Source organism: Acipenser ruthenus, chromosome 5, assembly GCF_902713425.1.
Source record: "Acipenser ruthenus chromosome 5, fAciRut3.2 maternal haplotype, whole genome shotgun sequence".
Lineage (NCBI taxonomy): Eukaryota > Metazoa > Chordata > Actinopteri > Acipenseriformes > Acipenseridae > Acipenser > Acipenser ruthenus.
The window spans coordinates 14,497,880-14,511,596 of record NC_081193.1 but is presented as its reverse complement, the minus strand read 5'-3'; the positions used below and the strand labels follow the sequence as shown (position 1 = coordinate 14,511,596).

Genomic DNA, 13,717 nt, shown 5'->3' with positions numbered 1-13,717 from the left:
AATAATGCAATAACAGGTACCGTACTGTCATTTGGTAGCATTTCTTCTTATTGTGTTTACATTTGTTTGTTGTTATTCATTTTTGAAAGCATTTTTTTTTTGGCTCTTATGCCTTTCTGTTTGAATGTTCATGTGTACCTGTACATGATCAAAAGCTATTTTTCTTCAGATCACTGGGATGGCTGCATGCCGTTGGAGCTCTTGCTACTTTACAATTTCCATCTATAACTGAACAACTTAAGCTCCTTATATTATTTTTGGATTACTTTATATATAAAAATTGTCTACTCACCATTTTAAGATGGCTACTACACACAAGGGACCCATTGCTTCCCCTCAATCCACACCGGAGGGAAAGCATATGAAGAGGTCACTGGGCCCCGATGATTGGGACGTCCGTTTGGAAGAGGTTGCACGCACTTTCCGTGGATCAATTCAGGAAACAATTGACGCGACTTTGCTGTTCTTCAGTTCCATTTTAGTGCTCTACTGCCACACCAATCAGTGACAGACCCTAAAAACAAGACTGTCCCCATACAAAGTTGCTATGCCAGTGATTGCCTGTACATTGACAAACCAATTGGTCGAGGGCTTTTGACAAGGAGGAACCAATAGAGCCCAGTGTTTTTTGCAAATACGAAATAGTACAAAATTCAACATATAAAACGAAATTTGTGAAAAATAAAACAAAAAATTATAAATAAGAATAATTAAGGGGCTCTAGGAATCATCATTAATATGAAGAAGACCACAGTACAAAGTAACAAATTAACCAATCGGATCAATTTGAGCAGTAGCTGTTAACAGAACAAATGACTGAAAATCATGAAAAACTACAGTACAGTGTGTTCCAGGGCTGCACAGGAGGCCTATTGTATTGGGGATTGCAGTAGGCAAGGTTACAGTTGCCTAGTTGCTTTAGTAGCAGCATTGAAATTAGAGGTGTGTGTTCTGTGGAAGAATTCTCAAGGGGTCAGGCTAAGTTTGTATGCAAAAAGAATAAATATTTTCCCACAGTAGTCATCTGGGGGATTTTCAAAATCTTGGGTTTCTAATTTCTCGAGGAAGTAAAAAAAAATGCTCATCTTGCTGGTTCAAAGTGAAATAACTTTTGAAGGCATCTTTTAATTGATGTTCATTTTATGGCAATGCTATTGAGAAGAGGATATCTGCTGATAGTGATAGTGAAAATCACATGGGTTAGTGTCACATAATATTTAACCTTCGCACCCATTTGCTTGTTCAGCAGCACAGCAGACAAACATATTGCTACACAGACTTACTGTGGCAGCCCTGACTGCTGATGAGCTGATGATGATGATGTTGCAGACCCTTCAAGAAAATTCAGCAAACTAGTGGCTGTTACTCTTAAGATTGGTTAAAAGGTCAGGGTATTACTGTAGCTGATCTTCATACACGCTGAATGCTTTCCTCTGCATTTCAAGTAGCCAGCAGCTCATCATTGTACTGTATAAAAAGCTTTTACCTATTTTCATCCTTGTGTATAGGCCTACAGTAATACATGACAGTGTTTGCAAATACAAAAACACAATCTACAGTTGGGCCTATTTTAGCATTTTGTATTGACTAATCATCAAAGGACTGTTTACCGCATTTTTTAAAATCCATTTTCTCACCACTTATTAGCATGATCTTTACTTATATTTTATACTTGTCATATGTGAATGTTTCAAAGACAACACCAGTAAAACATCTGATAACTGCATTAAAGTAATTGTAGCTAACAAAATAGACTAGTTCCATAAATGTACAAGGAATATAAAAGTACTAAGCATGACAATGTGCCTTGTACGACTTGGTTTGCTGTACCTGGCTGCTTCAACCAGTCAACTTTAGCATGTCAAGAGAGTCATATTAACAATTTGGTTTTCTTTCTCTTTTCTAGAAATCTTGCCACCTGTATCTGCACTGCAGGAAGCAGACAACCGTAGACTGCTCAGAAACTTGCTGCTCACAGGTAATGGTCCGAGGACTATATCAGTTATCAATTTCTTAATATGTTTTTACCAAAAATGTACTGGGATTTAATTGGTTCCAGGGGTCCACCGGATATGTAAAAATATCATATCTCTGAAGGAGTCGTTATGCTACATTGTAGTTGCTTTATTAACGTTGGGACATTATAAATTAACAATGTCAGCACACCAATGTGTCTAAAACGCTACTGCATGTATACTATACAAAGACAATCTGTGAAAATTATTGCCAAACAAAGCACTGCAATTTACAAAATAGCATTCAAAAAAAAGTTCTTGCTGTACTCTCTGTCAATGCCAAAGTCATCCAACAGGTTTCTTTGCATCATGCTTGTTAACTCGAGCCGGAAACAACAAGAAGTAAACACGCACACGAACACAAACTGGCTTTGGAGGTCAGCAAAAGAATCTTGTCAGCTTTTTAATGGTGCAGTAATATTAATCCCTTACTTTCTTGTTTTCTTTTATTTATTTGGGCAGTTACATGAAGTGAAACTGAATTCCCAAACTCACCGTCTTTATTTCTTTTTTTTTTTATCTGCAACTGAATCCATTCTGTCAACCCAACCCATAATAAAACGTGCTTCGTTTCCATCCGTACTATTCATTTGGTAGCAACGTGTGTAAATGACACATTCCAGAGGTCCATCGGTTAATCGACGGTATTGTATCTTGCAGGATCGGATATGACAGGTTCTATTGCACCTAGAGAACCTTTTAGAACAAGTTATTGGAAGTTAGGTAATATAAAGAGGTGCCAGCCTCTCTTTCTCTACGGTATGTACACACTTGAATTTTTACATGTAGACTAGAAATGATAGATTAGTTATGTGACAGTAATTTACTTTTTCATGTTACTGATGGCTCTAATTTTGTATGTACTGTACAGCCATGGCAGGGGATGTATGTAACAAACACACTTGTTGATCTTAAAGTATTTGCTGGTGTGTGTTGGATTGTAGTATTATTTGTATTCTTCCCTGTGCAAATGCTTGTTTCCATAGATACTGTAAATGCACATGCTGCATTGCCAAACATGTAAGCATGCTTCCACTTGCAGTACATGTTGTCAGAGATAGCAGTGTGTTGACACAGAAATACATTCTATATATTTCTTTTATTTGTTTTTAGATAACGTCTTTGATACCTTTAGATCTGACTGTTCTTTAGGCCTATTTTGCAAGCATCAGTTTAATAAGCAGTATTAGTATGTTGGGTGTTTTCTTTAAATAAGGTGTTTGTAACTTGTATTGAACATTTTGAATATATTCCTTATAATATTTTCTGTTTATTATCTGATGAGCAGTTCTGTTGCTTTACTGGAATGAAAATGCAATGTTGTGCTAAGTCTGCTTGAATGCATGGATTAGTTTAAAATGTCTATCTTGTAACAAGAGACTAGAAAGCTATTCTGATTTGTTGGTTTGGTACTAGATTTATATGTCACACAAACTGATGTAGTTTCACAAAATTAACAACAGGTAAAGGAGTACAGCTCCCCAAGCATACAAAACACTTCTGATCACTGTTATGGACATCTGTATTTCCTTCAGATAAAACATCTGCCAGTTATCAGGAACATCAATCTACTGTACCCCTGTCACTGGTGCCAGACAGAGGAAACAGGCACTGTCCAGACACATTGGGAGTCAGTGCAGTGTTAATTTTAGAAATGAACCTTTTCCCTACCTTGCAGTGTTGATTTTAGAAATGAACCTTTTCCCTACCTTGCAGTGTTGATTTTAGAAATGAACCCTTTCCCTACCTTGCAGTGTTGATTTTAGAAATGAACCCTTTCACTGCATTGCAGTGTTGATTTTAGAAATGAACCCTTTCCCTACCTTGCAGTGTTGATTTTAGAAATGAACCCTTTCCCTGCCTTGCAGTGTTGATTTTAGAAATGAACCCTTTCCCTGCCTTGCAGTGTTGATTTTTAGAAATGAACCCTTTCACTGCATTGCAGTGTTAATTTTAGAAATGAACCCTTTCCCTGCCTTGCAGTGTTGATTTTTAGAAATGAACCCTTTCCCTGCCTTGCAGTGTTGAATTAACCTCTGGATGTCTTAATGATAAACACCTTTTTTAGTTCCATTTTATTTCATGTTTACAAACCTATTTGATTAGATACATTCCTCTTGCTGTACATTATGTCCACTTTTTTGTTTAATCACAAAGCTCCCATTTCTAGTTCAATGTACATTCCCATCAAACTGATCTGTTCAACTGCTTGCACGCTATAAATTTGTTTTGTGTTCCTTCAATCTGCCTTTTTCATTCTGTTCCCATGGCAATCTAATATTCAAGAGTATCAGGCAATCTGCCCCCAGGAAGCATGTACATTTTATTAAAGTTTAGACATATCTGTTTTCTCCCCGCTGCCCTTATATGGGGAATCATCTACCTTCAAAAATCTTTCCTTGTCAGCTTTGGGTTTGTTATTTGTTAAATGCAATGAAAGCACACAATGTATATGTTTGTATTGTGAATGTCACAAGAGCATCCCTTCACTAGCTTACATAACCCAGAAACAATGCAGAGGTGGACATTTCATGTCCTGTTAATACTGACCACCCACATGACTGAGGTAAGAGATCTCAAAGGGTACACGGTGTAAATATAATAATGTATCTAGCAATCTATATAGGGTGACCTCTTTTTCAGATTTTTGTATCTACACTCAAGCCTTTCACAAGCAACGTTTTCTCTCTTGGAATAGATGGTAGACTGCATATATATAACGTGTCCTTACTTAACCTTCTTAAGCCCAGCAGGACTCGTACAGGTGCTGACAAGGACATGAATTCTATCTAGTATTTTAAAAATGTCCTTTACAACGAAATGCAGAAACATATACTGTACTGCAGTCTGTTTTTCATTGAAACCACAGCAGTCCCATCCAAAGCAGGACAGGTAGTCACGCTAAATCTATAGCTGTATCAAACTGTCTTTCTTAGCTTGCTTTCAATTCTGTTCACTGTAGTACTGAAGCAGATGGAACCAAGAGTTGAAATGTCACCAGTATCACATGCTTTCTTAAATGTAAGGAAGCACAGGCACGCGACCAACCAACAAGGATACTTCTTACTTGGGGAGAGCAGGGAGAGGAAATGTTTGGGTTAACACTAATTCTAACCCAATTGTTTCTGCCTCTTCAAGGTCAGAAAGCTGTCTTGCGCTGTACAGCTTGTTTTTTTTAATTGGTTAGCTTGGACGATAGAAGGTAGTACTTGGTTAACTTTTTAAACTTTACTGTAAATCTCATCTACAGCTGTATGGGGATGTAGTTGATGGCAGTACTTGATTTATAGCGAGTCACGTTGTAACTAACACCTTTTGAAACATGCTAGCCCTGATGTGAAGTGCCTAAGTTGGAATCAAAAACAACAGTTGGGGTCTTTAAAAAATATTAGGTTTAAATTTTATTTCCCTAAAAAATAAACACTGTTATAAATTTAGATTTTTTTAATACATTATTTTAACAAAGGCACCTTGGTAAACGCTCCTACAGATCGATCAGTCACCTGTTTGCACCTCGCTACTCAAATTCTCTCACCTGTGTCATCTTGCCGACCACAAAGCTCTGTCGGGAATTTAAAAAAGAATTGGAAAATCAGTAGCCCTAAATCTGTTTTGTTCATAAAATGTCCATAATAATCATTAATGGTGATCTTGCTGTCATGCCTAAATGCCTTAGCTGGTAAACCTGGCCTTTTGTGGTTTCTAATCTAGATGGAGCTACCACTACATCCAATGATTTTTTTTTTTTTTTTAACATTCATCTCTGCAAATTAATCTTCCATCATTTAAAATATAATCAAAAATGGTACAGCAAAACCCAGGCTTCATTGGATATGTGTTTATATAATTATTTCCCAATGTTCTATGCAAAGCTCTTTGCAGTTTTAATCCACCCGTTCGAATTAACTGGCAGGTGTAGATGCGAGCTCACATTCCTCTTTATAAGTGTGCTGATAGGATTGAAATCTGTTTTTATCTATTCACACCTGCTGTATGTTAAGTTGCTGTGGTGAAGAACAGTCACAATAACATGTTCCTAACAGTAAAGCAGTCTATAATAGTTATAGGACTACAAGCGTAAGTCCGAGGCTGAAAACATTTCTACTTGTGCCGATAATCCTATAGTAATTTTCAGATTTTATCATAGTTCTAAAATATATTTCGACATTAAAACATTCTGCAGTTCATACTAATGTGTTTGGATCACCTATAATCAGTAGTGCATTGGTGCAAGTTGCTGGTATAACAAATTAAAATTGTCCTTGATTGCCTTCAGACAAAAAGTAGGACATCAGTCCCTTTAGACTGCAGTTACTGCAGCAGTATTAAAAAGCATGCCTCTAGCCTTTTTTAGTTCAGTTCTACAGGACGTGACCACTGCATGCAGAAATCAAGCAGGCACGTGATAGTGCTGTAGGTGTCAGAGTTTCTGCATCCCAAACTTGAACTGCAGCTGGGAAGTAAAGGACCACAATGGATGTCTCTACGGCATATCTCCCAGACGAACGCAATGCATTGGTCCATGCAACCTCCAGTAGTATAGTGGCCACATGATGTAATTATGAAGTTTAAGATACCAGCTTTGTGAGGGAGGGATGGCGATAGCCCTGTTCATTTTCTAATCTTCGTAGATCTAGTTTATACATCAGGGACTACATTGGTTTCCTCCTTAGGTGTCTGTACAGATCAGAGAACGAGGAATATGATAGGAGCTGTCTCAACTCTGCCATAGGGCTAAAATTATTTTCAACTCGAATTAAATGCTATCTCTAGCTGCTGGCTGTTCCAATGTTCTTCACACAACCAGCATTAGAACTTTTTGGATTAAGTGGAAGTGAATTCTCTATTCCCTATTAGCCCTATCTGAGTATGGTCCCACTAAGCCAAGGTTGAGGTTGTTTATTTTAACAGTATTATGTGGATGCTTACGCATTTAGGAGTTTAGTCAGACCTGCTAATGTTCAGTATTTTAAAGGGGAAATAAGTATACCAGTCAAAACCAACATACTAACGGTCAGTTCCTTACTGTAAGCACTGTCTTTGAGTTTACACAAAACTGGATGATTAGTATGTATTCATTACCATAGTGCAAGATATATGAAAGGAGTATGGTTAATATGGATATGCTGTATGTGCAATCAGACAGAAATGACTTTATTGGCAGGAAATCAGCTGCATCCAAGTAACCTACCGTAATCTACATTGCATAAGTGTCCCAGTATGTTGTTTATGCTTGAATGTAGCTGACCAACAAGGTTAGGGACATGTTGCTAAAAATAATTTATGTTGTGCTGTATTTCAAGGCAATGATGATCAAGTGCATTTTTGACGGGGTGTGTAGCACTGTCATTCTAAAAAAAGAAAGTAGTAGGACTCAGCAGTTTTTAGGCACAGTCTTAAATTGAGACAGGATGGTAAATATTTATAAGGCGGCTTTTGACACATTGGTCCATGGCGCTCTGCCCGCTTGTCTCATTAGTGTAAACATGCCATCTTTGTTCCTGGGGGAGCTGTACCCACATGCCGTCTACATTGGGGAACATCAGTCAGTCCCCCAGAGCCACTGCACGTTCTGCCAGAAAAATTGCTTGCTCACCCTGGTAAGGGCAGAGATTGGTAGTGGGGAGGGGCAGCACTGTGTCCATAATACTCAAGCCTAAACTGTTAATTTGTCCAATCTAAAAGCCCCAGTCACAAACCAAGCATTAGTATGTCCTAAAAATAAGTATATCTTAATAGGTATAGTCAAATCTGACGAGTGTCTACTTTAGTATAAGTGAAATATAAATTAGAATGGTAAAAATGTACAAATATAATTTAAAAGAAAGTCAAATTATCCCTAATGTGTGTTAAGTTGTCCACTAGTAGTCCCCTTGTAAAATAAGGGCTGTTTACTAAACTACTTTCATAAAGCTCATTCTAGAGTAGGTTGATACTCCAAAGAAGGGATAAAGTTAAAGGCTAAATGTGTACTACACAAACTTGTCTAACTAATGTAATAACTATCATTTAATTAGTATAGTTATTATTATAAATCTACTTTTTGCAACTATATTAAAACATTTCTTTGTTTTCTTTTTCAGTGTTAGAGTAACAGCACACTTACAATATACTTAACAGTATTTTATGACAGGATAAAGCTTGATAGCATTTGCCTTCTGGGTTTCAAATTAAATTCTGCATTGCAGTGGCTTCATGAATGCTCTTAGAATATATATGTCCACAAGATTCTTTTGATAACCAAAAAACAATACTAGAATGACACCAACTTTTATAAGTGATATCTTATCCTAGCTTCCAGAGTTTTACTTTTGACTTTGTAGTGTAAATTAATTAATTGTATGTGATCTTTACAGTGAATTTATTATGACAAGGTAAGTAATCATTGATGGGAATAGGTATCAGTTTTTTTTTTTATGAGGACAGGTCATTTTTTTCAGTTAAGTGATCTAGAAAAAAAAAAAAAGTTAGGCATCTTTTTTGGCTTGTTGGAAAAATCTTTTTTGTAATATTAGTCAAGAATGTTACGCACATATTCAGAAACCACACTTAAATGTTAGTGCTCTTTTAAATGTGCAATGTGAATTTTTGGTCATATTGAGAAAACAAACTTAAGTGATCCCTAACATTATCCCAAACAAGCTGTGAAGTAAAATTAGGACCTTGTTGGTTGATTTGGTTTTTAAATTAAACTTTTGTTTACTTACACCCTGGGGAATTACACAGTTACACGCCTGCGTAATTTTATGTATAAAATGTATCACCACGCATAGGTGCGTAATGTTAAATAATATCGCCGTTAACAGAGAAGGATAGAGAAAAATGTTGGATTACACTGAGGATAAAGGGAACATTGATCGACTTTGCCAGAAAATGCCAATACAAAGGTCCCACGTTGCAAATATATCAACAAAAGAGAGAGTAAAGGTGGCACCCATGAGATCCCGAGCGCTCTACCGCCAGGGGAAATTGACATGGACTTGTTTTGGTCAATGACAGCTGACCGGCTTCCTAATTTGAAAACATCAGCTTTCAGATACATAAATGCAGTAAATAAATGCAGTAATATAATATAGATATAATCTTTTGGAAGACAAACTGAGAGAGCACATGTTTCTTTATTTCAATCTTGGAATTTAGAAAGACCTTATGTTAAAGAAAATTCCATTGTTTCCTACTTAGTATTTTGATACCCAGTATGAGAGAAAAACCCAATACAACTGCACAATACTTTTGTTACTTTGCACATACTTGTACAGAGATACCGCATCATTTTGCATAATTGATTTTTTTCTGTGCATAATTCCCTGGGGTGTATAAATTACTGCAGATCCTGCATACTGTAAAAATGTTTCCCAAAAACAGGTGTACAGAAGTCTTGTAATTTGCATGGCACTTTGTATAACACGTGGGATCTTATTATGAAGGTTAAGTTTTGCGAATAGTTTTTCATGTATTACTATGGGCCCTATTTATAAAGCTCTAGTTCTACAGTGGCTGATTGTCTTTACTTACTGTACTCACCAATATGTTGACATCTAGTAGTCAAAGTATCAAACTGTGGCCAGTTAGACTGGAGTTCCTGCAGTCCATTCATTTCATTTTGATTCTTTCAGAATTTACCTACAGTGAGACCTGTTGGGGCTCTGCAGCACACACACACACACACACACACACACATACACGTCTATGCTACCAAGTGGGGTCTATGATTCTCCACTAGCTAAGTGGACACCATGACTTCCCAACATTTTCTTTAAACCAAATATATATATAAAATTATGTTTTAAGCTCAAAATTGATAATATTTGTTTTAAATTTAGAAAAAATATATTTAAAAAATAAACAACCAAGTGGGGACTTAAACCACATTTACGCTACAAAGTGGGGTCCTGCACAGCCTGCAGTAGGACTGTGTCTGAGCCGCAGCCACACTGAGTCCTGCTGTTCACAACCATTACACAGACATGTTGCAGATTCATCTTCCTCTTTCTTACAATTCAGCATTTAGTAGTTTAAGTTCTAATCCTTTACTCTAGATTACAGAATCTTTGCAAATAATTATGAGAATGTTTGTTTTAAAAAGCTAATTTGTAATTTTTAGCTAAACTAATTATAACCATAAGATTATTTCTACTTAATTAACTCTGGTAATTTTTATCATACTAAATATAAATATTGTATCATATTTAATGTCTAAATTATAATATTTACCTGACATATAATTTTAAAATACATTAATTTATTTATATGTCACTATATACAAAAAAAATCTAAATGGAGAAAGAAATTCATAATTCAGTGTGTGAGCATCATTCTGTACTATCTAAGTGGGGACTATAACGTGGGGGGTATTTATATAAAGGATTATGCACCTGGTAAAGTTTAATACTGATAGAAAATTGAAAGCACAGTTAGCAGCCTAATTACTGTTTCAGTTAAACTAATTATAACCATATTATTTCGATGAAAGATTAATTAACTGCTAATTTTTTATCACACTAAATCAATATATTAATATCATATTTAATATCTAAATTATAATATTTACATAACATATCATTTTTAAATTTAATTAAGTCTATATATACAAAAAAAAAATCAAAATGGAGAAAGAAATTCATATTTTGAAACCTGAAAGATATACATTTAATATAAAAAACAGTGTGAGCATCGTTCTGCGCTATCCAAGTTAGGACTTGTGTCACTCAGTACTATCTAAGTGGGGACTCCATTCCACTTCACAGAGAACTATGAACCCAATAAGGTATAGCACTAATACTTCTAATACAAAATAATTATTAATCTACTTATCAATTTTCCTTCATACCCATTATTGACAACATGCTCTTATACTATACCTACACACACACTGATGTGTAAGTGCCATTCTGTACTATCCAAGTGGGGACTTGTGTCGCTCAATACCATCTAAGTGGGGACTATATATACCTTTATAAGCAAGGTATGTTATATCCAGCAATCCGATATTATATCAACGGAAAAGTGGGGAATTATTAGATACACAAATACATTTAATTTGGTAATTATTGTAGAAAAAAAGCACAAAACTGTATTTGCAAATTAAGAATATTTGGAAGTTAAAAATAAATGATCTAATACTGTATATATATTTTTTCAAGTAATGTGTATACAATACAGTATTAAGAAGAAAAATATTAAGAAAATGTTGCGCTTATACAGTAAATTAAGAAACAATAAAAACTGACAAATGTAGATACTGTACATAAGAAATATAAAATGTAATAATACAGAAACAGTTTTCAAGCAAGTGTGATTTTTTTTTTTTTTCTGGCAATTCTGAAAAGGCAATCATTTTTTTTTGTCGTGATGTCATCTTGTGCAGTTTGAGGTTCTGGCTTCGCCATCTGTGCAAAATCTCTTATAATGTACAATAAGAAACACCCTTCACACAGCATGCTAAATTATTATAAATCACAAAAATAAAGATTTTATTATGAATGTATTTTAAGCGAAAAATATTTTTCATTACTGTAATATTAAACCTCTCCTCTGGTGTTTTGAAATGGTTTGGTCCAGGATTTGTAGGCTACTTAGTTTATTTACTGCATTTGTTAAAAACAAAAGTGCAGCCGGTGAAACTTACAACTTGCTTGCATTTCTGTTTCTACAGTTTCATCTGGGTTTTCTTTGGATAAGCTTATGTCATGTTCATCGAAATTTAAAGAAAGGCCGAAGTTAATAATATTATAATTCTTTTTTTTTTTTTTATGTTGTACTGAGTGTGATTAAAATATCTTGGCTACTTCATTCCTTTAGTGTCGGATTTACAGTTTGCAGAAACAGCACTTACTACAGCAGCAAATAGGACCGGATTTAGCTAGTTTTAAGCTTGCAGCTTTCAGTATTTATACTTGATTATACAATTGTCAAACAAACACAACATTTATGGAAGGTTTCTTATTGAGAGTGGATTGACTGTACGTAATAAACGCATACAATACTTGTTGTGAATTCGATAGTCGTACTTAATATCCGAGGAGTACGCAACAGCAGAGTACGTTTTAAGCAGCGTGTTTTGATAGTAAATCACTTTGGGTCCTTGTTCCATAGCTTACATTTATATACGTTATATCCCAGGTACGTTATAGGCAAGTTCCACTGTATACATATATTAATCTATTTATGAATCTTCCTTCCTACCCATTACTGACAATACTCACTAATACAACTTTCTGTCCACACATCTGTCTTAAAATATTTAAGTATGTTTGAGTCGTTTTATGTTTACAATATAAGACTAATCTCTCAAAATATTATATAAGTCTCACAAAATATCATTCTTTGGATTGTACAATTCACCTAGATTACATTTGGCACATTTGGATTTTATTGTATAACAGTTTGTTTTTAAGACAAGCAGCCATTAAATTTCCAGACTTTGCTTTGTAAAAGGTGATGGATTTTGAGATTTGATGACATTTGTTGAGTCATACTGTGCCGACCCATAAAACAGTAAGTTAGGCTGTGAAAAACTGCACTAGAAGGCAAACATTATATTCATTACTTAATATATTACTTGATTGTGTGTTAGATTGGCATTTAAAAATGGATTTGAGTACAGTACATCCTCGCTATAACTAACCTGTTGGGGTCCAAGCCTTTTGTTCGTTATATGGAAAGGACAATCAAAATGAACGATACACTGTTGGAGTAAGTTAATGAGATGAGATGGTGAATAAAAGTAGAATTACATGTTTGTCTCATGTATGCAGTATTCTGCCTTTGCTTTATCATATTCGTTAAAGAATTAAAACGCAATACAAAAAAGCAAAAATCCAAAATTGAAGCTGAACTTTTATTCAAAATGAATCTGACATGAATCGTTTCAAAGTGCACCAAATCATAATCCATCGTGCAAGAATCCCAAACTGAGCTTTTATTCCAAATCAACCCGACATGAAAAGTTCATCAGATCCTCAAGTTTCTTTTTTTTTGTTGTTTTTCTTTAATAAGTTTTGCTTTGCCGCATGGTTGCTGAACAAGGCTAAAAACAGATTGCTTTTTGAAAACCTATGTTCGCGTTACTCCTTTTTTTCAAGTGATCAGTATAGTTTTCAGCTTTGTTGCAACATGAAATGATTTTCGTTTCGGAGGCATAGTTACACAGTGCATGCTTTTTATTCAGAAAGAGTTGACTTCACTGCAGAGGTGGCATCCCGTGCGTACCGATATCAATGTGTTTTTTTTTTTTTTATTTGGGGCCAGGTTAGTTATAGTGAAGGTGTTTATAGTGAGGGTATACCTAGGGCTTCTGTTTTTCTGGTTTTATTAATTGTATTTTTCGGTGCTTATTTTGAGTTATTTCCGAGTTTTATGTAAACCGTTTTTTTCGGGGCTTTCGTTTTTGATATACTATATGAAATTAGTGTTTTCGGTTACTTTTCAAAATGCTTGAGCGTTTGTTTGTTTTTTCTGTCAAACTATGTATAGTAGTAACTCAACAGCACTTGCACACTTAAGTTGTACCTTCTTTCCTTTGCTGTCTTCCACAACGAAATCCCCATGATCACAAGCACATTCTTCTGGGGTTTTATTTTGGTTATTTTTAATAACAACTATATCATTTTGGGCAAAGTTAAAAAAAAAAAAAAACACACATGGACTAGGTTCCTATTTTTTTTTTTTTTTTTTTAATCTTTAAGAAACAAACTACTCTA

At 35.1% G+C, this 13,717-nt stretch overlaps 1 protein-coding gene across 6 annotated transcripts in view; it reads left to right on the top strand.

Annotated features, from left to right (window-relative positions):
- LOC117402376 (microtubule-associated protein RP/EB family member 3-like) overlaps nucleotides 1-13,717 on the top strand; it is a 44,204-nt gene that overhangs the window by 11,159 nt on the left and 19,328 nt on the right. For 3 of the 6 annotated variants that reach the window (XM_034003449.3, XM_034003455.3, XM_059023700.1), the window contains one exon: nucleotides 1,907-1,978. The exons of 1 other annotated variant lie outside the window; for it this stretch is intronic. The gene's annotated coding sequence lies outside the window, so the exon portion shown is untranslated. Of the gene's footprint in view, nucleotides 1-1,906; nucleotides 1,979-2,675; nucleotides 2,775-13,717 lie in introns of all 6 variants that reach the window. 2 more of the 6 variants (XM_034003451.3, XM_059023701.1) reach the window with 1 other exon arrangement.